Raw genomic sequence first — 27,002 nt, forward strand, 5'->3', positions numbered from 1 at the left:
CGGGTGGCAGGCTTTTACAAATGAGGGTGCCACAAGGATTCATGAAAATATGGTGTGTAACCAGTCCAAGTTTAGTGCAAGACTTCTTTGTAAAATAAATACCATTGAGGATGTGGACCTTTGCAAAGGGTTAGGTACACTAAGTAAGTGGTCAAGAAGATGGCAGTTAGCAGAATGCAAATAGAAAGGTATTTATATTGATGAATAAAATTTTAAAATTTTTTTTTCTAATTTGTTCAGATGAAATACAAGATGTTGGTGTGAAGTAAGATCATGATATGTTGATTCATAATGCACAGAAAGTTAACTTGCTGGAACAGTGATCAACTGAGAAAACAAATGGCTGCTTTTTTTTTTGCAAGGGGCTAAAGCACCTGAGTAACAAGTCTTGTGTGATTCTACATTGCCTTGGTGAGACCACCCATTGAATGCTGCTGAAGTTTAGCGCTGCAAACCAAAGGAATGGTATATTTATCTAGGAGATTGATTATTGGAATGAGAGAGTGTGCTATCAGGAAAGATTGAGTGGGATAGACATATATTTGCTCGACTTAAGAAGAATGAGGTAATCTCATTCAAAACCATAAGTTTCTGAAAGGAATTAACAAGGTAGATACTGTGATGTTATTCCAGTGACTAGCAAGTACAAAGCTAGTTGACAGGATAAGATATTTCAGACATTTAGGTTTGAGATAGGGTGAAATATTTGCCCAATCAATTATAAATATCAACCCTTTATAACTAGGCTGGTATGAACAGATCTAATGGAAAGACCTGACATAGAAATAAAGGAGCTTAATGATTTTTTTTCAATTGATGAAATTGGATCAGTCCTGCAAGTTAATGTGAAGAAAAGTGAACATAGCACACAATTTGGATTTTCCAAGGTGATAGGTGTTATGAAACAGAGGATAATATGGACTCTATGTGGAATGTGAGGTTCTTTTTGGTTTTTACCCTTCCTTGTTCATACATGCAATCTAGATCTTCTTGATCTCTGCAGTCTTCAAGTTTTTCTCCTATTGTTTTGAGTTTTATATGTGTATAATTAAATATATAAATGCAAATTTCTGTTGCTAAATTGAAATATTCACAGAAAGTGCTGATAGTACCCTAGCATATATTTCAGGTAACTAAACAGTTTAGCTTTGATATTAACTTCATCATCCTTTTTTTGATTTTATGGGCCTAAAATGCCGACTGTTTCTTTTGAAAAGCTTTGTGCCATGTGATGCAGTGAATTAGTATTAGCAAGCCAGGAGTAGCTGATTTGAATGCCCTTCAGTGTTTTGTCTAAGCAAGTCAGCTTTATTTGCATTTGTTCCAGTCACAAAGGTTTATAGGTCAGAGGAGGCTGACTAAAAAAAAGTGCCAATGAACTTTTTATGTGGTTGTTAGGAGCCTAAACATTCAGGTTTTCTCACAGCAATGAATATATGACCGCAGTTGCTTTATTCATGTAGCTGAGTGCCAGCTGTGGCTAAGATGGAGGATGTAACATCATGCCAGAATGATTTTTCACACAGCCGAGCTATACAGTAGCAATATTACAAGAGATTGGCTTGAAATAGGGTTTTACTATCTCAGTAAGTGCTGTATCCAAGGACAACAGGGAACATAGTTCTTAAATGGAATTTTTGCTTACAGTAGTTTTTTTTTTCAATATCACTTGACAATATTTATCTGCAGTTTAGTTTTGTAATATTTTGTTTATGTTTACTTATTTATCAGCATTGTTTCTACATTTTGTTTATGATTCAATCTGGTACTATAACATTGTATTTACTTAAAAGATAGAATACAAAGGAACTGTGTTGGCTATTTTAAACAAGAGAGTCCTCCTTGATCAGTGGAATCTTGCCGATAATCCTGTAAATCTCAACCTGCTGATTCTTGGCTTTGTAGATCATTTAGTGTTGTTTTTTAGTTGTGTTTGGCTTGCTTTATTTTTCTGTTCTTAAAAGGAGGCATTTTACAGTCATCAAAGTGGCAAAGTCGTAACACTTCTATTGTTTGCTACACTCACTCTTCCTCTTCAGGTGACTTTCTAATCTCAGTTATGGCTTTACTGATGAGCACTGGGTAGAGGTCAGAGGGAAGGAAAATCAAGCTGAGTCAATGTGGAATGATCTTGTGGTTCTTCTAACACTGAGGAACTCATTAAGTCCTCACAACAAGGGAAGATTAAAAGGTTTGTGAAGATTTTTGTGGAAGGCGTGAGATGGAAAATCCAACATGCCCTTTCTTGCAGGTAATCTTATTAACCTGTCTCTCATAGCATTGACCTCTTGCTGTTAGCTTTGGGCAAAGAAAGCAACTATACTTTTGGATTAGTATGCAGTCCTGCACTCAGTAACTTGATAATTTCATTCTAAAGGGGATGCCTTTGAGTGTAATGTTGCCATATCTTTTCAAAATACTTGGGACGCTATATTGCCCAAACTAATGTTGCAATTTTGCAATACTAAGGGTCTGCGTTTTAGAATTGAATGTATTCACTAAAATAAATAACATTGGCTATTTGCGTTGTGGCAGCTCAGATCTTTTTAAGTGAAAGTGCAACAGAAAAACAATCAATCTTTGGATTTACAAATCATTTGGGGGGAAAAAAACTAAATTTTCAATTGGAAATATACCTAACAATTTCAGAATTTAAATTTAATCTCCTTAAATATTAAAGATTATTCTAGTAATCCCCACTTAACAAAAAGAAAGCAAGTTCAGCCATCCCTCTATTTTACTAGGTTGTTGAATTGATTGTTGAATTAAAGTGGCATTTGTTGAATTAATCAGTAAATGTCTTAAGTTGCTGTTGCACAGAGAAGGTAAAGGAACAGCTTTCATAACTGCTTGTAATCATGCAGTGCTTGAGAATTAAAGTCTGGGAGTGGAAAGCCATCTGCAATTATTAATGAGCCTCTAGGCAGTCTTGTGGCATTTCAGAGGGGCTACATCAGCTGGCAGAAAGCAGTATGGCATCTTTCTTTGCTGATAAGTGTGAAATTATGCACACAAAGGACACTGCATATCTAAATGTGAACAGAATGGGAAAGGCAGAGAGCAAGGAAAGCACGATTTGGTTGGAGACTGTCGTCACATGCCTGTTTTGGCAGCTTATAACTTTATAGATATCACAACAATGTTTACAGTTTATTTTAGAAGGTTTGGGGATCAAGCACCACCCCCCCCCCACCCCGAACTAATTCAGCCTCTATCTGTGAGCACAGTTATTTCATGTTTAGTTCAGTGGATAGTAAAGGTAGATATTTGTGACCTTGATTGACTCTAGCTTTGCAACAGTGGGTCTGGACAGCTGCCAGTTTCGTACTCAATAAGCAAGAAAGAGGCTACAGTGGTAGCAAACCTATGGCTTGCATGTTTTTTTTTGAAACCATGTGTCTGCTGCAGTCAACAGAAATATAAAAATTATTTTAAAAATTTAAAGTAACCTTATGTATTAAGATAGGAATGGTGATAAACAGTTTTTGGTATTTTTTTTCTGGAGAAAAAAGATTGTGCGTTTAGCATGTGGCATGCTGCCAGTTTGGCACTGTTTTTAATGAGACAGAGATAGTAGGAGGGACCAGACAGGGCGTGGTGAATGACAGTTGAAGAAAGGTCTGTGAATTGCTGTTCTCAGCTGTCTCCTCCACAAGAAAAGAGAAAGGGGGAGGGAGAAAAGGCACTATTTCCTCCTGAGAATACTTGAACTATCGCAGAATTCTGAGTGCTTTGGTTTTCATGCCAGCAATATACTGGCAGCTGTGTCTAGCATGAAGTGAAATGTCACAAGCCACAGTGGCATGCAGCAGATACACTGCACTAATGATTAATGTTGGTATAGTCTACACTGTAAGAAGCTTTCATTCCTGTGCTAAGCACATTGTACTCCTAAGTGCATTTAGGTAGACATTGAAATCCCATCACAATTAAAAAATAATTTTAATGTTCTTCTCTCCAGACAACGTCAAAAGAACCGGGTGCTGCATAGCCATGTTTAGCATTGCAAAAGGAGTTTGCTATTCCTTCCTCTTTTAAAAGAGCAAGGCAAAGGTCCAGTCAGGCAGTGAGACCCAGTTTGGACACGCTACGTGCTTGAAACACAGAAGTGTAGCAGAAGTTTGGAGCACAAAGTCTGGACGAAAATAGTTGTCAGATACGCAATTAGAAATTGTGGCATATGGGAGGTGAGATTTTTCTCTGCTGCATGATTATAGATTTTTTAAAAGTTATTCCCTTTTTCAGATGTTAAACTTATAAATCCTTAAGAATCCATTTTAGTCTCAATTTTATGCATTATTGTTTTACAAAGCTTTGTCAACCTGCCATCTCTCAGTTGTGAATTATTGACTTTTTGTTGTGCAGTGGAATAAAATGGAGAGAGTATATGTCTGTTCTGATACATTCACCTACAAAAAATTAATTAATATCCAGCGTTCCTTCTCGTCTTCACCAAAGGTTAAAGAAACAGAAAAAATATGAGGTAGAATAATGAATCATGAAAATTTCTCAATACATTGTGATCAATAATTTTAAAAACCAGTTCTGCAATTTATAGGATGTTTGAATAAAAATAACAAATCTTGGATGCTATTCCAACAGTTTAGTGAGCACTCAGAGGTATCGCTACATCTACAAAGAGCCACCTACAGCACAGGCACAGATGTGCCATTGTCCTCTTCAATTAGCAGTCATTTGTGGTCCATTTCAAATCAACATCAGATGGTGGTAAATCTCTACAGAAATGCGAGTGAGGATAGCGCCAGAAGGAGAGAAACATGCTATGCTTCTGCAACTAGTTCTGCAATGTAAAAATCTCGATATTAATCTCCCCCAATCCAAGTACTGTCCCTTATGTCGGTATGTTTCCCTGAGATGATCCAGCTTTGACCTGCCACAGATGAACCCTACAAAATCTGAGGTATTTTGATATGTCAATTAAATCAATACAATTCATTTCCAGATTATAAACTTAACAAAGAATTTAAAGGGGAAATGGATCATTTCAAATCAGATTTATTTTTATTGGTTTTTGCATTCCCCAGCCATTTAAAAATTTCCAAGGCAAGCAATGTTAAAATTTCCTGATTAAAGTTCACAAGAGTATACAACTGAAAGGAGATTTGTGGAATCTGACAGGACCAGAAAGATCTTTGAAAGTTCAACACAGTGTTATTTTGCCCAGGTTAATTAGATAAATTAACTTGTATTTCATGGTGATATTCTGATTCATGAAAGTGTATTGCATTTATTGGTAATTGCAAAACTTGTTAATATGTAGTATTTAAAAATACTATTGGCAATCATTTTCTAGTGTAACTATCAAGCAGGTATTAATCATTTATATCCAACATATTTATTCATCTAATTGTTTTTGATTACGTGAATGTTAAGTTTGAAGCTCCTTTTATGTGACTGCAGTGTTGCAGTATGTGACTGCTGCCCTATCTGTGCAGCGTAACATCAGATAGTTATTTTTGAGCATGCATGAGAATGAGCACGTTTTAATGGTTTCCTATATAAAGCATGCAGTGGAGAAAGAGGAGATATGTGTGCTTCTATTCTTGGGAATAATTCCTCCCTTTCCCTTTTGATTATTGAAAATAACTAGGAAACAGTTGCCAGTTCAGGTTCTGGAATTGTTTCCAGAATGAAAGGCTCCATTGAAGAGTTAATTCAAATTCATTATTGATACAAAGAATTCTTCTTCAAACTAGAAACAAAAACACCATTGTAAAGACAATGTTGCAGAATGGGAAGCTTTGTTTGATTTAAGTAGAAATTTAAAACATTCAAACTTTATTTAAAAAAAGGCAATTTTTCTCAAATTGAAAAATTTGGTGACTTCTGAAAAAATGCATTATATATTCTGAATATCATTATGATTATAAATATTGAGAAGAAATTCTGGATGAAACATTACTTAAAATGTCAAAAGCTATTATCTTTATATATTTAAAAGCCTGGCTTGATAATTATTCAAAGATGAAGATCTTACAAAAAGTATTTAGAAGGTCACTTTGTAAGCACATTTCAATTTTTAGGTAAATGAACATTGTAAAATATTAGTACTGCCTCCAAAATTGTTTCAGAAAAATACCAAACACCTATTGCTCTAAGAAACAACCATCAAAAAAGCATTTACTTAATGTGTTTCTAAAGTAGATTTAGTTAATATTTTACTTTTGTTGTCAACTTTTCTTTTGCTATTACCTTTAAGAGGAAGTTAGTGATGTAGTGAAATTCTTTCAAAGCAGTGTGGTATATTTGAGAGGGTTTGAAGTTTTGTTTATTGTTCAATCTGAATTCTTCACTTGGCTTTGTTGCGTATGCATACTGTTTTGTTTTGCTGTGTTGCTGTGTTCTGCATTATTTGAATTGAGGTTTGTGTTGATATTTAGCTGATAACTGTGTCAAACTCTTCAGGGGGATCAGGCTGGATAGCCTTTGCAACACCACAGGAGATTTCAGTTCCTTAGCTAAACAGTAGCAATATTTGTGTGCACATTAATTTCATATGTGAAGGTCTTGTTCACTTGGGCATATTTTATTAAATTCACTTTGAAACAGTTAATTTTTAAAATAAGGCTTTTGAACAAACAGCTGTAATCTAACACAACTGTCTTTACTTACATCAAAGAAATACAATAGATGAAAACCTTGCATCTCTCTGAAATTTCTGTAACAAGGTTATAACTTCTGCAGTAATGGTTCATATTCAGTTTGAAATCAAATAAGTAACTTGAGGGTTAACTAGTGACATGAAATTGCTGCATACTTAAATCCATTATCAGAACAAACTAAAAGTACATTATGCCCAAAGAGGGTATACTCAGAAGAATAGAAAGCTGATTTCATAGATTTGGAAACCATCTTAACCACAAACATATTTTTATAGAACTCATACACAAATATCCCAGGCACGCTCTTCATTCGTGCTGGGTTGAGCGTCAAGCTAGCAACTCGACCTCGTAAAAAAGAAATTGCCTGCTACAGGAACATCAACAGCAAAATAGTTGATGGCCTATGCTCTCTCGTGAGTTTAAAAGGCAATTTCTGTTTTCGTTCATACACAAATATTAGTAAATAGCCAACTGTTGAAATATTTGTGATCAACTCTTTGGTGCAACATAACAAATCTATTTTATAAACAATTGAAGAAGTGTCAGACTTATCTAAATATACCAACAATGTGCTTGAAGCTCTTAATTATCCAGATCCTTGTGAGGTCCAGAAATATTTGAGTCTAATGATGTATGTTGTAGTAAACTGATATGATACCGAGAATTGTTAACATTCAAAGGTGTATTTTTTAAAAATTCACTGACGTCTTGAAGTGCAAATTTACCAAGTTTGGGTCTCTGGAATTGAATCAGATTCAATAAACAGTAATAGGTACTCAAATCTTTTCAGAGCAGTTGTATTTTTGAGATTTCCATACACAAAATATGGCTTGTTCTCTGGAGGATGGTAATGCCCATTCTTACAGACGTACCTTCCGGGACGGTGAGCTTGCCATTCCTCCCCATTCTAGGTATTTGAGTGAGATGTCAGAAATGCCTAGAAGATGAATTACTTCATACTGTGGTATTCCGGTGGGTTGACCAGCTTATAAGAAAATACTTGTGATGAGGCCATTATAGGCGTTCATAGAGCATTTTTGTTTCATGCAGTAATGATGTATTTTAACCTGTTAATTGCTATAAATATTAGGTTTGTGCAATGTGTCCTGCTAGTGAATTCATGTTAAATTTGCTGAGAAATATGTCCAGTTTTACCCATGGTAAATTTAAGAAGTTACTTGATATGAAACATTTCCTAATTTACAGTGCCTGTCAAATCACCAGGAAAAAAAAGCCCAGTCATAGAGTGATTTTGATGTAGGTTGTGTAGACTGAGAGAATCGCTTTGACCCAGGCATTTAGGTTGGGTGTTAATGTGGTTAACATCACTCTTTTAATGTTTAGTAATGCATTAGTTATATTGGTGTTGGGTGATAATACCAAATACGTGTTCATTTCCACTCATTGAATAAATTCCAGTGTTACATGTTGTTGATTTGACAACTGAAATAGCACCCTGTTAAATCTTTCAGGATTTGTTGAAGTATATGCTTTACATTATTGTAGCAATTTAATTCAGTTAGATGTTGTTATGATAGTCAAAGGAACTGGAGATAATCAACTTTACCTACCTTTATTGAGAGCAATTAAATTAAAATGTCAATACTAAACAAAAGTTTAATAACTATAATTTTCGCTTATGATATAGCGATGATTATTGTGGTCTGACTGTATCACTTAACTCCATGTTGTCAAGCCAGTGACTTACTCAGATGTTCAATATTGTTAAGCACTGTATTTGATTGCACCCCATAGCATTGAAATGTCCATAATTCTGTGCATTTATATAACAATTGCTTTAAAAAACAATGCCTTGTAGTTATGCCCATGTCTACAAATTAATTAACTGTATTTGATTCATGATTGAATTTCAGACATAAAATATACCCTTTATGTGCAACTATAGTTAAGATAGCATAAAATTTTAGTGTTAAATAGATTTATAAATATTTTACTTGAACACATAAATAGTATATCATATTACAGTGATATGCAGTGGTGAGGGACATCTTTTGATGAGCAGTGGGTCACCCGAGCTTGCCAGTCACCTGCCCAGCACCATGATGCATCTTTTAGAGTGGTTCCAAGCTCAATCCTCCAATGGGAGTCCAGCCCCAAAAGACCTTGGGAACTGGCAAGGCTCCCAATCTCAGGTACATAGGCTATCAAATGGCCAGCAGCATGAACCATAATTAAAGTAGAATCTATGTGGAATGGCATGATACTGGTTTTTAAATATTTCAACGAACAACCTGATGAATTTAAGTATTTTCAACAAAAACTGGAATTTTCCTATAGTGAGCCATGTGGCTGGAAAGTCCTTGATAATTTGAGCCATTGAGTGATTCTGAGGATGTCCTTTGACCCTCATCCATGTCCAGGCGCTATACATCTCCTGTCCAATAATCTTGTGTTAAATAAAGTTTCAAACATTTAATTGATCTTCGAAGAGTAGATTTTCCTTTGTAAATTCCACTATTCTACCCTAATTGTTCCATTAAACTGAGATTATTGAATTGTTTTGTGATTGAGAGTTTAGTATTCTTGTCATTGCATTAATAAGGAATTTGAAAGGGTAGAGAATGGAGAGTTTACAACAGTACGAAGTGTCTATGTTCAGAATTGTTGCATTCTGTCTTGGGGTACATGAAACGTGAATGGAACCATGCACAGAGAGATGTGCTTTGAAATAGTAAAATGTGCTTGGTAAAATAGGCTCATTATAAGTTGATGCAGTAGCATCTACGTCTCCCACTAAGAGCCATGAAATAATATTAACAAGGATTTGACCATCTGATGTCAGTTTCCCAAAGAATCTCGCTCATAAATTGTAGTCATAAGAAATTTTAAAAAAACATTGCCATCCAGACTCGGATAATTTGCCAGATCAGTGACATTGCTCATTCTGCATGATATGATTTGGAGATGATTTTTTCTGCCTGCTATAATTGTGAAGATTGCTGCTGTTGATTTTATTGCAGCCTTTGGATTTGATACTTGTTTCAAATGACATTCACATTTCAACATCCTTTTAACATTGCCATTTCAGCAGTGTCCTTGTGAAAACACCCTGAGATGAAATCTATGTAAAAATGGTGAACGCGGCAAGCAATCTGAGAAAATGGATGTTTAGGATCCATTTGACTTTGTAAGTAGAGATTAATATTCATATAGGGTACAGGACCAAGACAGTTGTCCATTTACAGTTCTCATCCCTGGAGCATGAATCAGTTTGGGATTGTTGAGATTAAGGCCATGAGGCTTGGAACAATGCAGAAGAAGTTTGTACTAGAAAACTCAGCATTGAAATCTAAGCACCACTAAATCATGTCGTCATTTCAGCTCAGGTATACAGTATGCATTAACTATAGTGATGACCTATCAAGCAGAAAGACTGGTGAATATTTCCAGTTGTGGGTGTAACTGTCAGAAAGGCTTTGGAAGGTCCGCCCAATATTTCTTTGTGAATCCCTGTCAAGCTAATATATCTGGATGTCATCATGATACTGCAGTTATTTCAACCAAAAGACAATCCATGCCACAAGGAAAGATGTAGTCTTAATTCATTGGGTATAATATTAGAATCCAAATGCAAGAGGAAGTTACTACACAAATTCTATCAACAGCATGATGGAATTCTTAGAAAAATATAATACAACAGAAATTAATTTTAAGATTGAGATTGAGACTTGTATGGAAAAAATTAAGAGGCCTGAAGGGCCAAAAGATCTGCCTGTCTGTTGTAGCGTTCTGATGCTATGGTGAAAACCTCTTTTAATTTTTTTTATGCTGGCTCATGCAGATTTGGAATTTGATCTTAATTATTTATTTTTATTGACATGTAGCGCGATATAGGCCCTTCAAGTCGCACCACCCAGCAATCCTTCGATTGAGCCCTAACCTAATCATGCAACAATTTACAATGACCAATTAATCTACCAACCAGGTATATCTTTGGACTGTGGGAGGAAACTGGAGCACCTGGAGGAAACCTATGTGGTCACGGGGAGAACGTACAGACTCCTTACAGACTCAGCGGGAATTGAACCCGTGTCACTGGCACTGTAAAGCATTGTGCTAACCACTACACTGCTGTGCTGGCCCTTTAACAACAATTTATTTTACACCTGATTAAAACCAAAAATTTCAGGAGAAATGTGTTTTGCTTTTACCTCTGAAGTACTTCACCAATCTTTTTTGTAAACATAAAAACTGTGAATGCTAGAAAACTTATAAAACTGACAATGATGGAAATATTCAGAGATTGGGCAGCATTGAGCGGGAAATGGGATTATTGTTTCAGGTCAAAGATCTTTAGTCAGAGCAGGGAAAACCAGAAAACAAGTTAGCTTTAAGTTGCAGGAAGGGTAGGAGAAGGATTGATAGGAAAATGGGAATGTGCACAAAGAAATTTAAAATCTGTGTGCTGAGAGCACAAGAAGCTCAAACAGATTGTGAAAACTGCAGAACTGTAGGGAATGTAAAGCAAGTCAGGCCTTTTTTAACAGAGAGAACTTAAACTAAGCCAATGTTACAGGTGAATGGCCAATGGCAAAGCTGATCAGTTCTCATCCAAAGAGAAGAAGTGAGTTACCTGAAGCTATTAAGTTTAATACCAAGTCCGATGGCAGCAGTTTGCCCAAACAGAAGATGATATTTTTTTCCACAAGCTTTTGTTGTGTGCAGGAGACCACTGACAAATAGATCAGAGTGGGATGAGAATTAAAGTGACAGGACACAGGAAGTTCAGGGTTGCTCATGTGGCCCAGACACAAATACTCTGCAAAACAATCATCCCGACTACAACAGAGAAGAGACCTGTTTGTGAAGACCTGTTGCAATACACAGGAAGGGAACAATCTGTTCATATTTCTGAAAGCGGAGAAAGGTGTGCAGGGAAGATGTTACCTGAAGGTGGAATCTAATTGAAGGTAGTAGAAATAATCTGTTCAATGGATAGTGGGGTGAAAGGAAATGACCTGGAGGAGAGAAAGTGAGAGAACAAGTGCAAGAAATACGTGAGGTACAATATATTTCTTCTTTCACTTCTAATAGAAGCTTTGTAATTTTACATATGAATCAAACTCTAAGAGCAGTAATCGGTATAGATTTCTTTCATAAAAATTTTCATTATCTATAACAAGTCATTGCAACACAAATTCATGGGATTTTACTCAGGAGTTGTTTCTCTGTTGGAGAAGGACAAGACTTGCATTACAGCACTTTATCATTTCTCCTTCTAACATCTCATAGCTGATTACGTGCAGTGGTTTGAAATGCAGTAATTTTGCTGTGCTAATGAATGTGGGAGCCAAATTCTACATGGCAATATTTGTTAAAATGAACAGCAGAAATGTAGGTGGTGTTTATTATCTGTGATAATCCAGCTAGAGCTATTGTCGATTTGTATTGTCAATGTATATTATAAGTTTCTGACTTAATAGAGTAAAGATTAAAAGAATTACAAAGGTTTTGTAAATCCTGGTAAGTTGGGATGGAGAGTATCATTTAGTAATCGCCATAAGATAACCCATTCTACCAGGTGCTCCTACTTAGCTGTTCTTTCATTTGTGAAGCCTTTTGCTATAAGGTGGAGGGAAATTTCAGTTTTGTGAATTGTGCCCCTGTTCTCAACCTCTAATTCAGATTCATTTATTTATCACATGTACATTGAAACATACTACACAGTGAAATGCATCATTTGCGTTAACAAACAGCACAACCTAGGATGTGCTGGGCGCAGCCAACAAGTGTGGCCACACATTCTGACACCAATATAGCATGCCCACAAAGTTCAGCAGAACAACATACACAAAAAATGACAACAGAACTGCAGCAAAACAAGCCCTTTTCCTTCCTCCCAGCCACCCACCATACACAGACAGCCCTCCAATCTGTCAGTCCTTAACTGCCAGCTTCACGTTCAACTTCGGTTTTCAGCCTTTGGGCATCAGTCTACGGTATCGACCCCAGGACCCGCTGATGTTGGGGCCCAAACTCCAGGCCTCAAACTCTAGATTCACTGACCCAGGGAATCACCGGTCCTCGTGCCTCCTGCCTGCATGGATTTCCAATCCTGGGGCTCGTCAACCTGGAAGCAGCCAACCTCATCCTTGCTGGTCTTCGTCCAATGCATACGTACTTTGAACTTTGCAACTTGACGCCGTCTTGACTGAATGGGTAACTTCCATCACTATTGAAATGTACTCTTAAGCACAAAAGCAAAATTACACACAGAGTAACTGGCATAAGCGGCATCAAATAAAGCAAAAATGAAAATGGCAGGTTACCACAAGTATTTTATATAGAATGGATTTTGATAGCATGTCTTATTTAGAAATTTCGTCGAGCTGTGGTTTGCAATGATAGACATGGTGCTGGGAAAGGATGTGACTAGATTCAAATTCAGAGTCAGATTTATTTATCACATGTACATCAAACACACAATGAAAGACGTCGTTTGCGTTAACAACCAACACAGCCAGGGACGTGCTGGGGGCAGTGCACAGATATCGCAACACATTCTGGCGCCAACATAGCATGCCCATAACGCTTGGCAGAACAAAACACAGAACGCAACAAACGGCAATACAACAGCAAAAGCAAGCCCATTTTCTCCCTCCCACCCACCTTCACACGCAGACAGGCCTTCAGGCCTCAGTCACCATGATTCAGTTTCTGGACTTCTGCTTGACCTTCAGGCTCCGATCTTTGGTATTGAACCCTCGGCTAGCCGATGATGGGACACTGAACTCCAGTTGAATTCCAGGTGAGTCAACTGTCCAGCCCTTATGCCTCCTTGTGCATCCCGCTCACACATAATCTAATCCCAGCTAGCCTTTGAGCACGGGGTGGAGGTGTAGACTCCGGATGTCTCTCGTTCCTTGTCCCTGTCGTTGGCCTTTGAACACAGAGCAGAGGTGTAGGCTGTGAATGTTCTTCATTACCCGTTCACATTGCTGGACTCTGAATGCAGAATGGAGGCCTGGCCCCTAACTCCTCCATGACCTGTCTTTAAACTCTAATCTGATCTCTGACCCCCTGTCTGCCTCTAAAACTATCCTTACAAACTTTAAAAAAAACGTAAGAAGTGTATAGTGCATACTAACAGGCTGCCACTAAACTTCACTTTAACAATGTCTGCATTAGAGTAGACATATTTCATGGCATTAATAATTGATACACAATGAAGTAATTGTGTTCATCCCTTGTATGGCACACCTGGTGAATTCACTGGACATTTTCCTTCCCCTGATTGAACCAAACACTTCACAATACTGTTTCCTTTCACATGACTAGAAACATTTCATCAAATTATCTGCCCACTCCGTTAACTTAATCATGAAGATGGAAGAAGGATGCGGTTAGTGAAACAGCATTCCCGTCTTTGTTTGTTGTAGCAAGAACCTTGACATCCTCAAAGATACTTCTCAGAGGATGTTGGCGGCCAAATTTTATTCAGATTGTTTCAGCCATCCATAAAAGCTTGATATTATAAATGAGTAAGCATCAAATAGGAAGCATCTAGTACATTTGGTGCTTGGAGAATTTGGTATTTGGAGAAAATCTGACATTCCAATTCAAATGAAACAAGTTTATCTGGTTTAAACACACCATTTTTGGTGTTTTTTTTTGGTTTTGTGTTATTAAGGCGAATTAATTGCTATCTTTTGACTTCGTTTGAAGAAGAATGCATTTGTTTCCAGTTCACACCAAGCGTGCATTTAAAACGTGCAGAGGACGTTTGGCAGACTGCAGTCATCTGTACTGTGATGCATGGGGAGTAGCAACCTGAGATGGATAATACTTAATCCTCCTTGGTTAATGTATCAGCAACTCTTTACCTAGACAAAGCAAACAGTGCTGCTCCTGACAATGGAAAAACTGCACTCCCAGTATAACACTATGACCTCTGGGCCATTGGTTTTGTTCCTAGTATAATGGGAAGTGCCCTCACAACACCACCACAAAATGGAGCAGCAATGTTGACATGTGCTGCGGGAGAATGTCCAGACTGTTGAGTTCTGTTAGGAAGCACATTGAACCCATTACTGTTTTCACACATCATTTTATATTGCGGTGAAATGTTATAGTTACCATAAGCTGTGTATATTATATAGTAAATAATCAATGGATAAAATGCTTTTAAGTTTATGTCTTTGTACTGATATTTTAACAGATAAGTCTGCTTAATGTTGCAATTTGATTATATTTATATCTATGTGCAGGTATGGTCTATAGTTAGGCATAGTTATAAATATGAAATGTGCATAATGTTCACCTTGTACTTTTTGTGAGAGTAATGTGAATTACAGTGTGTTTCACTATAAAATCTCTTGCAGTGCTTAAGTTATGTAGAATGTACTGCTTGGAAGGACATAGTTCCTCGCAGAAAATAGCTTATATTATAAAATACAGACTTGCAGTAATTACATTAATATAAAATGACTTTTTTCTTTACTGTTAAATATGAAATGTGTGGCCCACTCCTGAAATGATGGTCCCCCCAAGTTCCTCCAACCTCTAAGTACAATTTGTCTTCCTACCATTATACTTGTCTGGATCCAATTTTGAGAGTGTTTATCCCCAAGTAACCCAAGTGTGTCTCCCAAGACAAAAAGTCTGGGGCAGAAAGGGAGCTGAATACCCAAAACTTCACCAATATACTTATGTATCATAATCCAAAATTCTTGAATTCTGGGACAGGACCAGAGTGCATGTACTAGGTCCCCTTTATCCGCCTCTCAATGCCAACATTCAGGGGTATTTTTCAACACTGATCTAGGTAACCTTGCTGGAGTCCAATAAAAATGGTGTAGAATCTTAAACTGAATTGGACGTCTATACACAAAATGGGGCAAATATTTAGGTTTCCTGGGGTGAATAGTGGTGAATGTGTGGTGAACCATATTGCTGAATGGCAGTCTTTTATGTTATTAGAGTTTTAAATAGACACATATGGTTATTATATTAATATTTATTTCTGCCATGTTTGTTTTATGGATGATTTTATGTTTTGTAAGCTATGATTTACATAATTTCAATACTGACTCAGGGGTTCGGGGAAAAACTTGTAAAAGAACTCAATAAAATTTAAATCATAAAAATATATAAAATGTGTATCTTTCTATTATATAAGCTTATTATAATTTTGAATATTTATATTGATTATAAAATAAATGTGTTTGCTAGATTACACTCAAAATTTCAGGTATTAATCCTGGAGCAAAGAGACTTCGAGTAAAGTACCAATCGTATTAAAGCTATTACTATTGTCGTAATGAAAAAGAAAGAACAAATGAAATGACACAACTGCAAAAGGCTGAAAGCTGTGAGGCCATGACTTTACTTTTAAGGTGTGGGGAGAAAGGATTTTTAAGTGATCTCAATTTTGAGATTAGCATTTAGTCTTCTACTGTATTCGTATAATTGTCGCTATCTAAAGGAAATTAAAATGCTAGGAACTTTGTTCAAAATAAGCCAACTGATTTATCCAACAAATTATTGTGGCAACAGTTGAGTAATAGTTACATGACACATAAAAGAGCATGTTAATAGAAATTATTAATTCCAAAGCAGAATTGTGTTATAATTAAGATGATGGTGACATAATGACAGCTACTCTTAATTTTAATGTCAATATTTCCCTCCGATCACAACCTGAAACAGAAAGGACAGGTTCAATAACTATACAGCTGATTGCTTTTCACAGCTCAAGGGGACCTTTTATTAAACTTTCACATGCCCACTATAACACTGTACTGAAATCCTGGTGCCAGCATCCTCATTCAAAAAGAAATAAAATGGACAATTAATCCTGGCAGAGATTTAAAATGAAATCTATATCAAAACAAAAAGTGCTTTGTATATTTTTTAAATATCAGTAATTGTATTATTTATTATAGTCCTCTTTCCCTGCACTTCCACCTTTTCTTTCACACATAAACAAGCACATGCACGCATGCTTACAGTCAATTCTAAAAACAGATTGATTTCTTGGATCTTCAGTTCTTTGTTTTATCTATTTCATAAACATTTTGTGCTCACAGGACTATTCAAATCCAATCTAAAATAAACAGTGGGAATGCACTGAATTGCATCTTAAAAATCTACAGAGATAGTTATTTTGAGTCTCAGAAATAGTTTAGAAAATGGGAGAATTTATAAAAGAAAATGTATAAAAAGCTTGGGTGATTATATTGCTGACAGGTACTCTTTATGCTTTTAAGAATTTCTCAGCACAACTAACAATAACAATACATAAGGACACTCTGCTCTCTACTTCTGAGGTTTGGAGTTACACACCACCTCTCAGGAGATCATTTACCTGAGCTTCAAGTTATTATTTTATTGAATAATATGTTATTATTCAAGCCAGAGTTATGGCTTGTTTTCAGAGAAAGATTGAACTTGAACATTTTTACTTGAAGTTATATTTTCTTGTTGTAAAAGTTTTATTTTTATATGATGCACAGTATTGACATTGTCATCCTGATTTACAAACATTGAGAATATTGAAGTGTTCCAAACTATGTTAAGTATTTTAATCCAGCTCTTCTCAAAATAGAAATCATCATTAGAGCTTTTTAACTATTTTTAAAAAATTATTTTTGAGGAAAGTCTCATTTCAGGCCAGACTATCTTTTCAATCACTGGTCTAATTATTACACCTTTTTTTGTGAATTGTAGGTGATATTTAAATATTACTTTAAGATTTATGTTACTTTTAACTCTGCCAGTTTTGGAGATATAGTGTGTTGAATGCCAATTGACATGTCTTGAATGTGGAATGATACAAAGCCAGAGACCCAAGAAACTTCAAGAAGTTATTACTGGTGTCGATATTATTTTATTATTGTTACATGTACGAGGATACATTGAAAAGTTTGTCTTCCATACTATTTATACAGATCAAATCATTACACAGTGCATTGAGCTGGAATAAGGTAAAACAATAACAGTGCAGAATAAAGTGTAAAAGTTACCAAAAAGTCACAGTACAGGTTTACGATGAAGTGAAAAATCGTAACAAGGTAGATGTGAGGTCAAGACTTCATCTTATTGTACAAGAGGTCCATTGAAGAGTCCAACAACAGGGGAATAGAAGCTGTTCTTGATCCTGGTAGTATGTGTTTTCAGGCGTAGGCATGATGTTAGGTCCTGTGGCCTCTATTGCTTGGAAATAGACTCTTTCTGGTTTTGAACACAAGCAATATAGGTAGAAAGTGACTATTCTGCCAGTGATGCCATAGTTGGCATCTTTTCTTGTTTATCTTTTGGAAGCAGGATGTGAAGGCTCACAAACTCATAGTTTGGACAGCAGTGGGAGTGTTGGGAATTAATTTCATGCAGTTTGTTCTAAAGCATGATCCTAAATTTAACTTTCAAGAATGATGGAAAATGAAAACAAATTGCTGGAAATACTCAACATATCAGACAGCGTTGGTGGAAGGAGTACCGGTGTTAAAATTTTGATGTCAAAGAGCCTTCATCAAAGGAGGAAAAACAAAAAGCAAGTTGATTTTAAGTTGCACAGAGAGATAGATCGGGCAGGGTCCTATAAAGGTTTGGTGAGGGTTACCATTAGCATATGTGTAAACCAGTTTATCTGGTCAATGAGTTAATGAGGGCAATGAGAGAGAGAGAGAACCTGACCAAAGGAACATGAAATCTGTGAAATGAGGGGAGTTAGAAAGTAAAAGCACAGACAAGGGAACTCAAAATGCAGAACACAAGGATGTGCTAGTGGAATGTGTCACAGATGGACTGACCAGTTCTGATACTTCTATTTCCACAGATGCTGTCTGACCTGCTGAATGTTGCCAGCATTTTCTGGCTATGTGTCAGATTTTCAGCACATGCAGTATTTTGATTTTTTTTAAAAAGAAGTTCATGACTTGAGGTTGGATTCAGGAAAAAAGATGTTTGTAACATTGTAATATATTTTCTGTATTGAGCTTTTGTTAAGTGTGTGTTGATACATATTACAAGACAAAGATGCCTTGAAAGATTTAATTGCTTTGAGGAGTATAGCCAGATTGTGTATAATATTTGTCATAATGCCACTTAGTAATGAACTGTCAGTTTGTTTCAATATGATTAAATTCACCATTTATCTGTTTGTAAACAAGCTGTAAAAAGATCTGTCTTCTTCCTGTCATTCCCAAAAGAATGCTTACTTTCTATTTTTTATTTACATTTGTACTTGCTAAGTAAATTGTGAGGATGTATAATATTCTCCCTAATATAGGTAAGATATAGAATAATAGAAATTCTAGATGTTAGACCCTATAGTGGCATCTCACTTAAAGAAATTGTACACTTCTCCTAATGTCAGAAAGTAGAGTGTGCTGCAATCTTTTCTTCAGCTGACATAATGAAAAACAGATTAACTAATTAGTCACCAGATCATTGATTGTGTGATATTGCATCTGATAAAATAGTAGCTGAAATTCAAAATGTTTCCTCAAAGTAAGATATTTTGAACTACTTGCATGCAAATGTTATAAAACATTCTTGATATACTCTATTTTTTGTCTGGCAACACTCTCCAAGGACATTCAGAGATGGATTTTATTTTTAATTAGATGTTTCCTTTCATAACTTGTCAGTTAAATTTTGGACTAAAAATTGCGTTTGCACAATTGTCTTTGCTTTGATTTTAATGGATGCATTTTCATTTTAAACAAATGTTTTGTTCAGCATTATTTTCCTCGTTATATCATAATCTTATTGGGAAGAGATTGTTACTTCTCTGGTTTATGACAATGTGGTTAAATACCTTATTAATTATATGCTTAAATAAAAGACTTGTTACATATTCAGCATATATTCCTGGTAACCTAGCTTATAGCTGATTGAAAATGTGCCATATGATGCATAAAAGTAATTGGGGAAAATGTGTTTTGAAAGCTGCAGTAATCTTTCAGTATACAAAGAGTTAAACTTTAATCATAAAATAGGATAGAAGAGAGGCTATTTACAAATAAGTATATGTTCCTATATTGGCTTTGAGATTGTATCTAATGCTAATAATCCTTGAGCATATACTTGCCCAAAAGTAACTAAGAACTGAAGGAAGGTTTTGCAATTCCACATCATCCAGTCCAAAAATAATAGATAGAGAAACATGCCGTGACTAAAGTTTGAAGAAATAAGGCCTATGTTTATTAACACAAGTTGAAAGTTAGATAATTAAATTTCATTTGAAGTCCTGTAGCTGATCAAGAACTTGGTGATGTATTTTAAAGGGGTAAATTACTTCACATTTTAACAAAAAATATTTCCAAACAGTATTCCATAGAATTGGATCTATTATGCAAAATCACAATTTGTGAATCACTAAATACTGGAGATTTCAATATAAATATAGTGCAAATAGCAGGGTGCCTAATTTTTGCATTGTTCTTACTTGCTGTCTCATGTTATACTGCTGTCATATCTAAACACCTTTTTGATATCAGTGCTTTTAGAGAAATATATATAAAATTGTACAATCTGATATAAAGCACAGAAGCTTTTATTGAAGCATTACTTTTAAAGATTGCACCAAACTCCACTGAAACAAAAGGAAAATCTGCCTCTTTTTAATACATATTTATGATTTTACATTTTATCATGATTTTTTAACTAGCTAATTTTCCATGTGATTACTTTGTGAAATGCTGGATTTTTTTTTAAACATATTTTTTGCCTCTGAGTTTTTGAGTTTTTATTTAAGCATTGTTACCTTTCCTTATAATTAGTGGTGTAGAAATGCAGCAAATTTCATGTTAAGGAATGAAGACCATTGTTTCTCAAAACAAAACATTCACAATTGCAGAAATTAATAATAGATTTTTTCTCCAAAGGATCTGGGAAAGAAAGCAAGCTTCTGTTAATAAACATGTGTCTCCATGACAAAAGCAAATTCAAGGCCAACTGATAATTGAGAAATAAAGGCAAATTATCCAGAAATTAGAAATAGTCTCGAATTTATTCATTTAAAATACACCCAAAAATAGCAGGGATGAAATTACATTTATGAAGGAGGTGTCTAAAATTATTTTCATTCTAGAATATCTGCACATTTTGGATACACTACCATCTGCTATTTACATTTTTGAGTCAATTTTACGACAAATTTGAAAATGGAGGACAACGTCAGTGGAAACAATATCTCATACTTAGGAATGAGGATATAAAACTTAAGGGTGGAACTAGATTGTAAACATTTTGGTGTGACAGAATAATAAATACAGTTTTTGGAAATATATTATTTATTATCAAGCACACAAGTTGCCACATTTCTTTCATATCTCATGATCGTTAGTTTTCTAAACCAGAGGTAGTAGTTTTTATTTCTGTGAATTGTTAGGATATTCTCCAGGCAGTTGCAGTAAACCTTTGAGCGTGAATTTATGCAGATCTAATTTTTAAAAACTATGATGTACTGTGTACCAGAATGGACAATTGGTTATACAGTACCTAAAATTAGTTTGTAATTTACAAATGCAGAAATCTGATACCTCAAAAATTATGAAGGATATTCCACAAGAGTTACATTAAAGGAAATTGAAAGCAGTTTTTAAAAACATGCTACTTATTACTTATTTGGACTGTTGCAAATTGATATGCAAGAGGTACCCAATTTGGGAACTTCCTTCAAGTGGCAACTGAATAAAATTTAAATTTAAATTCAGGAGCAAAACAATGTTATATCGTATGAAATCAAACATGCTAAGGCATGCTAAAACAAGACAGATGGTTTTTAAAAAATATTTCTGCAATATAAAATGTTCTCTTGAATCTATTAATATAACATGTATATAATAAGGGTTGAGATATTGCACACTTCATTCTGTGAAAGAATAAACAATTTGAAATTTAAATTTCCAAGCATTTTGAGATGACGTGAATAATTCCAATCTTTGCACTTTGGCATTGACTGTTCGAAAGCTTTCAGACGATTTTGATGTGTGATTTCATTACTGTAAGTTAACAGGCTAGAGTAAGAGAAGAATGTGTTCCTTTCAATACAGAATTTGAACAAACATGTGTCCCTCTTCAGGTACGGCTCCCAGAGCGATTAAGCTGCTGAGACATTTTTTTTGTTTTTAACCCAGAGATTCTATGAGTGAAACCCGTGTATAATTATTCTTTTTGGAAAAAGTTATTTTTTTGGTTAAGGTTCATAGAATTATTTTACTTATCAGTATCAACTGGAGTGGGAGGGGCAAAATTATTTTTTAAAATTTACATCAGGAAGTTTTCTATTGGTCAAAAGAAATGGCGAGATGTGACGCATAGGATACTTGGCCAAATAGAAACGCAGATCTGTGCCAAAGCAGACGTATCGAGAAATGTTGTTGCTAAGAGAGCTTATGGAGGCCTTTTTTGTGTTTTGCTTTGTTATGGTATATAGTCTAGTGAGAACACGAGCCATATCCATTTTAGCAGTGGGGCTTTGATGACCCACCTTGAATGGAATACACTCTGGTCAGAAAAAAGGCAGGTTAGTTTAAAAAATAAGCAATTCAGCAAGTGACTGAGATACTTTTTCTTTCTGTAGGCCGTGAGTGAGTGCCAGGGTCTCTAGTGCGAGAATGCTGGAGAGAAAGCCAGCAAATGTAATTGCGCTATCAGAGCTAGTGTTCAGAAATAAACCCCACCTTTTTTTAGATTCACAAGTCGACGAGTTGAACTTTTGACTTCCTTTGGTTGCTACATGCTCGACAATAGAGCCGTCCATGTAAACTGTTCTTCTTTTTCTAAATCCACCAAAGCAGCAAGAAAGAGAGGAATTTTTTTTTAAAGTTCGTATTGGTCTTTCAGCAGCGGCAGGAGTAGGTTGGGTGGGGTGATGCTTGGAGGATAGGGGTAGTAATATGTTCTCTGAACTTATGTGAGCGGCTTCTGGAACCTGTGCCAAAAGGGGCAGGAAGTTGTTTTATAATAGAGTTACAGTAATCTGCCATATGTTGATCATAAAAATATTACTTAAAAAAATATCACTTTCAGTTCATGATGTCCAGCTAAAAATATAATTTGAGTTAGCTTGTGAATCTCAGCTCGAATCCTAGGATGCTCCTAACAAATGCATTTAAATCTGCAACGTGACTTTTGGCACGATTCCTTAAGTTTGCTTGAGGTTACTTTGGGGGGGGGGAGGGGATGGGCGGGGAGGGAAGCACACTACACAAGCCAAGTTTAAAAACACAGCAGAAAAAAAGAAACTTTGGTGAAATTTTCTGAAAAATAGGTTTGAAAATATACTGATCAGTTGAATCCAGGAGCTTTTTATGTGCAGTTTTTAGAGCCAGATTTGCTTTCTGTACATTTTCAACCTAACAGCAATCATGGCAGCTGTTTTTCTTCCAGCACAGCAGTTGCTGTCTCGCCCAAATGCTTATCAGCCTTTGACTCCATGCCAAGATAGTTGTAAGGGTCGAACAGTTTTAACTTGGTTGAGCAGCTGGTTAAGAGCAGGGACATAGGAACAAAATTATTCAATTAAGTGTGGATTTATTTTCTATATTGATTCTCAAGGCTAAATAATGGTGCCTTGTTGTAACGTGTTTTGATGTACAATCATGGAAGACTTTCTTTTTCCAAATTATATACTTTTTTAAAAATTTCACGTTATCTCTTGTAATTACTACGGATAAAGCTATTGAAGGTAAAAGGTTAATAAGTAAAGATGCAATAAGAGTGGCGTGTCTTTAGAAGGGTGAGAAATTCAGTCTCATGCTCCATGTCTTAATTCATTACCTGGCTCAAGTGAGTGCATGTGTTTGAGGGAAGGAGGGGTGGAGGTGGCAAGGAGGCAGGAATGTGCACTGGCGCAGTGCGGTCCAGTTCAGCCAGAAGATCGGTGGTGTCAGGTGTTGCACGACGCATGGCTTTGTGATGAAAGTGGCTAACTCTCACACACAGGGTGGAAGAAATGGGGGGGGGAACTGGTGTGGGTAGTGGGGGCTTTGCGCTTAGAGGTGGGGGTAAAACATGCTTCTATTTCATCATTGGTTCAAGCCTCTTGATACTCCTCTGTCCTCTTTGATAGACAGTTGCAGTCACTCGTGACAGGGCGACTGAGCTATGCTTCTGTTCCTGTTGCAAGGGCCTCCCCCTCAGACAGCCTTTGCCAGACCAGAAGATTTCTCCTCACGACAAACTGGATTTTTGTTTATTGTTTCTCTATTGTGACTGGTTGGCAGAAGATGAGGTTCACATTTTTTTTTGGTTGAATGACTTTTTCCTTCCTTTTTGGCTTTCTGTGAAGTAATGTGAGGGTTAGCGCAGCTGCAACGTGTTATTTAAATGAATAAATCTTTTCTGATTTAAGTATTGAATTTTGCTCAGTGTGCCTACTTAATCCTGCATGGGTTATGGTGGTGCTTGCTTCAAAATACGAGAGTATTCTACTACTCAAAAAAAAAGCAGCTTGGTCTTCTGATTATTCTACGCATCTGTGTGTGAAAGGACAGAGTTATATGTGGATCTGCCGATAGCTGCGTTGAAATAGCTGCCCTTCTGGGTCCTCATTTTTTTCCATATTCTGATTGGGAAGGGAACAGGGTGTGCAGCAGAGCGCTGTTTGGGATAGGTGCCAACTCCAGACAAAAGACATAAAATAGGCTGTGAAAGAAAATATTCAGATTAGTGCGAAAAGGATTATTGATGATACTCTGGAATGAAAGTAATAAATAATTTGAGTTAAGCCATGTTAGTTTCACTTTCAATTTGGAAGTAAGAAGAGAAAATAGACAGCTGTTTTTTGAAAAAATGTATGAACATACTTTCTCCTCAGTGCTGGCATTTGAATTGTGAAGTGGTGGTGTGGGGGGGGCATGTTCATGGGGTAGATGGTAGTGGGGCGGTGGTGGGCGCTTCTGACTGTTGAATAATTCATAGACTTGGTTGTGAGGCTGGACCAGCAATGTTATTAGCATGCATCAGACATGCTGTTTGTCTGTTTGCTAACATTCTTCATTCAAAGACTTGTTAACTACCAGACGAGTTTAACACACTGGTTTACAGCTACCCTTCAGCCTCCCATTGTCACCAGCCTGGCAACTGAAGGTGATTGGGGAGGGGGGGGGACGGTGTGGGGGGGGGGCACGGATGGCAGGGAAAGCTGCAGATGAAAACTGGAAGTGGTTGCTAGGTAGGGACCGCCTTCTATTACTCAGGCCTGTGAGTACTTGTAAAAATGGAGCTGACTGTTCTCTTGTCTGCTTTACAGGATGGCAAGAGGCAAGGTGAATGCTTTCCCGTGATCTAGCCCTGATGATTTCTTATACTTTTTGAGGGTAAGCATCTCCCTCCCTTGTTCTCTCTCTCTCTCCCTCCCTCCCTCCCTCTCTCTCTCTCTCTCCCTCCCTCTCTCTCTCTCTCTCTTTCCCTCTCGCTCTCTCTCTCTCTCTCTCTCTTCCTCGCTCTCTCTCTCTCCCTCTCACACTCCCTCTCTCTTGTCCATTGCTCTATTAATGCAGTATTGTAATGATGCCTGTATTTTCAGCTTGTCAGACTAATATGAATGCTATAGCCAACTAAGTTTATATTTGCAAACATTGTATATGAAAATTGCTGTTGCCTCACTTTCGGAAGATGGCAGCGCCTGCTGTAGTTTCTATCCTTCGTGTTTGATTTTGTTCGTTTTTTTTATAGATTTCCCAATAATTTTTTCCCTTTTCCCTTTTTTTTGAAAAAAGAAGTTGTTCAATATGGTGAAGTTTCAGTTCGTTGATGAGCGAAGGTTTTGTTTTCTGAGTCTTTATTTCATTCAGAGTGCACATGTTCTAGGACCAATGCCAGTCTTTCTTCTTGGGTTATAATGCAGTTTCTCTGTTGGTTACCACCCTTTACTGGCGCAGGAATATGGGACAGCGTGAAGCAGCAGAGAAAATAAGAGCTTATTTGTTTTTTTGGGTTTGCTTTTGCGATTGTTTTTAATGATTATGGATAAAACATCCTTCTGTGAGTGTGAATGGATATTTAATGTCCGGGGCTTAAAGGGAAGAAAGAAATAGGCTCTATTTATTTCCCAAAAGTATTTTTCATTAAGTCCCCTCATGTACTGTAGTCCTTTCCACAATTTTGTCATCGGCATATGCCAGTAACCCTTGGTAGATCACTGCCTGTCTTGTCCATTTGACTTTTTCTTGCAGTTTTTTAAATGGTGTTGTTTAGGTAATAAAGTTAGTCTAATTCTATGCTTTGTTTGGATGGACTACATTGAATGAGCTTTCAGAAATGCTTGTTGTTGTGTTGTCTGATTTTGGCGCGCACTCTACAAAGTAATTCTGGCTTCTGTATTTTTTCCAATAGCGAAAATCAACTATTTATTAACTTTTTTTTGTTACTTTCTTTCTGCATTTCTACTGTTGAAATTATTTGGGAAATGCTAATATTTAGGAACGATTATTTGAAAGAAGAGTGTACAATTACTTGAATGTGCTGAAGCAGTAAAACAACTTTGTGTTTGCTTGGTTTGCTTGCAACTTTTTTCCAAAATTTTAATTAACCCCATACTATTTGAATCTACTGATAGCAAATCTTGAAGTATGACTCCTGAAGCTTCCATTTCCAGGTGCTGTTTATATTTAACAATTTTTTTCAGTAGAAATTGAATAACAATATTTAAAAATTGAAAAATATATTTGAATTTTGTTAAGTTTATTCAGTTAAGCCTGTTGGTTTCAAAACTTGTTCTAGATTTTTAAAAAAATAACTTGATGGACTAGGAGGTGACTTGAGGTCATCTGAGACACATGGTCAGTCTATTCCATTCCAGTGTTCAAAGTTAGCTGATTATATAAAATTTAAATAAATTGTTTATCATCTTAAAATATGGTAATGATAATTTTATAAAGCAGAAATAATGATCTTAATCTTCTGATTTATCAATGCAATGAGTTGGCCAAATTATTTGTGCCTTGCAATGAATTTCATTCCCTCATGTTAACTTCACCGCAGTCATCCATTGTTTCCAGGCATTGGTTGTTGCTTATAATGGTTTAATGCTCTCCTGAAGAACATTTCCACTTGACTTTATATTGCTTAGACTGCTCTTATGTGCTTTTTGTCAATCTGAATGGATTCAGTCAAATAAAACTATTTTCGATTAGTTGGCTATTTCAGCATGTGGCTTCAATATTATTAGGTTCTATTTAAGAGAGTGAGAATAAAACTTAAGAGTTAGTGCTTATTTAACCATGACTATCTACAACTATAGCAGATATTGTCATTCTCAGATGTCAGTCTTTTGTGGCGTGAAGCAGCGAATATTACAGTTAGTATTTATATTCAAGTAGAACTTGTAAAATTTGCTGAATGAAAGATAGCACAAGGAAATATTTTTTAAATATATTGGATTTTCTTTCAAATTATTTTATAAAA

General features: G+C 36.1%; 1 protein-coding gene across 9 annotated transcripts in view; it reads left to right on the forward strand.

Annotated features, from left to right (window-relative positions):
- The window catches only part of LOC134351641 (craniofacial development protein 2-like), a 225,458-nt gene that overhangs the window by 155,875 nt on the left and 42,581 nt on the right, over window positions 1–27,002 (forward strand). For 5 of the 9 annotated variants that reach the window (XR_010019218.1, XR_010019217.1, XR_010019216.1 and 2 more), the window contains 3 exons: window positions 2,040–2,251; window positions 3,962–4,187; window positions 24,847–24,913. The gene's annotated coding sequence lies outside the window, so the exon portion shown is untranslated. Of the gene's footprint in view, window positions 1–2,039; window positions 2,252–3,961; window positions 4,188–21,833; window positions 22,418–23,425; window positions 23,486–23,640; window positions 23,827–23,894; window positions 24,389–24,846; window positions 24,914–27,002 lie in introns of those variants that run through there. The other 4 variants (XM_063058074.1, XM_063058073.1, XM_063058071.1 and 1 more) reach the window with 4 other exon arrangements.

Source organism: Mobula hypostoma, chromosome 9 (assembly GCF_963921235.1).
Source record: "Mobula hypostoma chromosome 9, sMobHyp1.1, whole genome shotgun sequence".
Lineage (NCBI taxonomy): Eukaryota > Metazoa > Chordata > Chondrichthyes > Myliobatiformes > Myliobatidae > Mobula > Mobula hypostoma.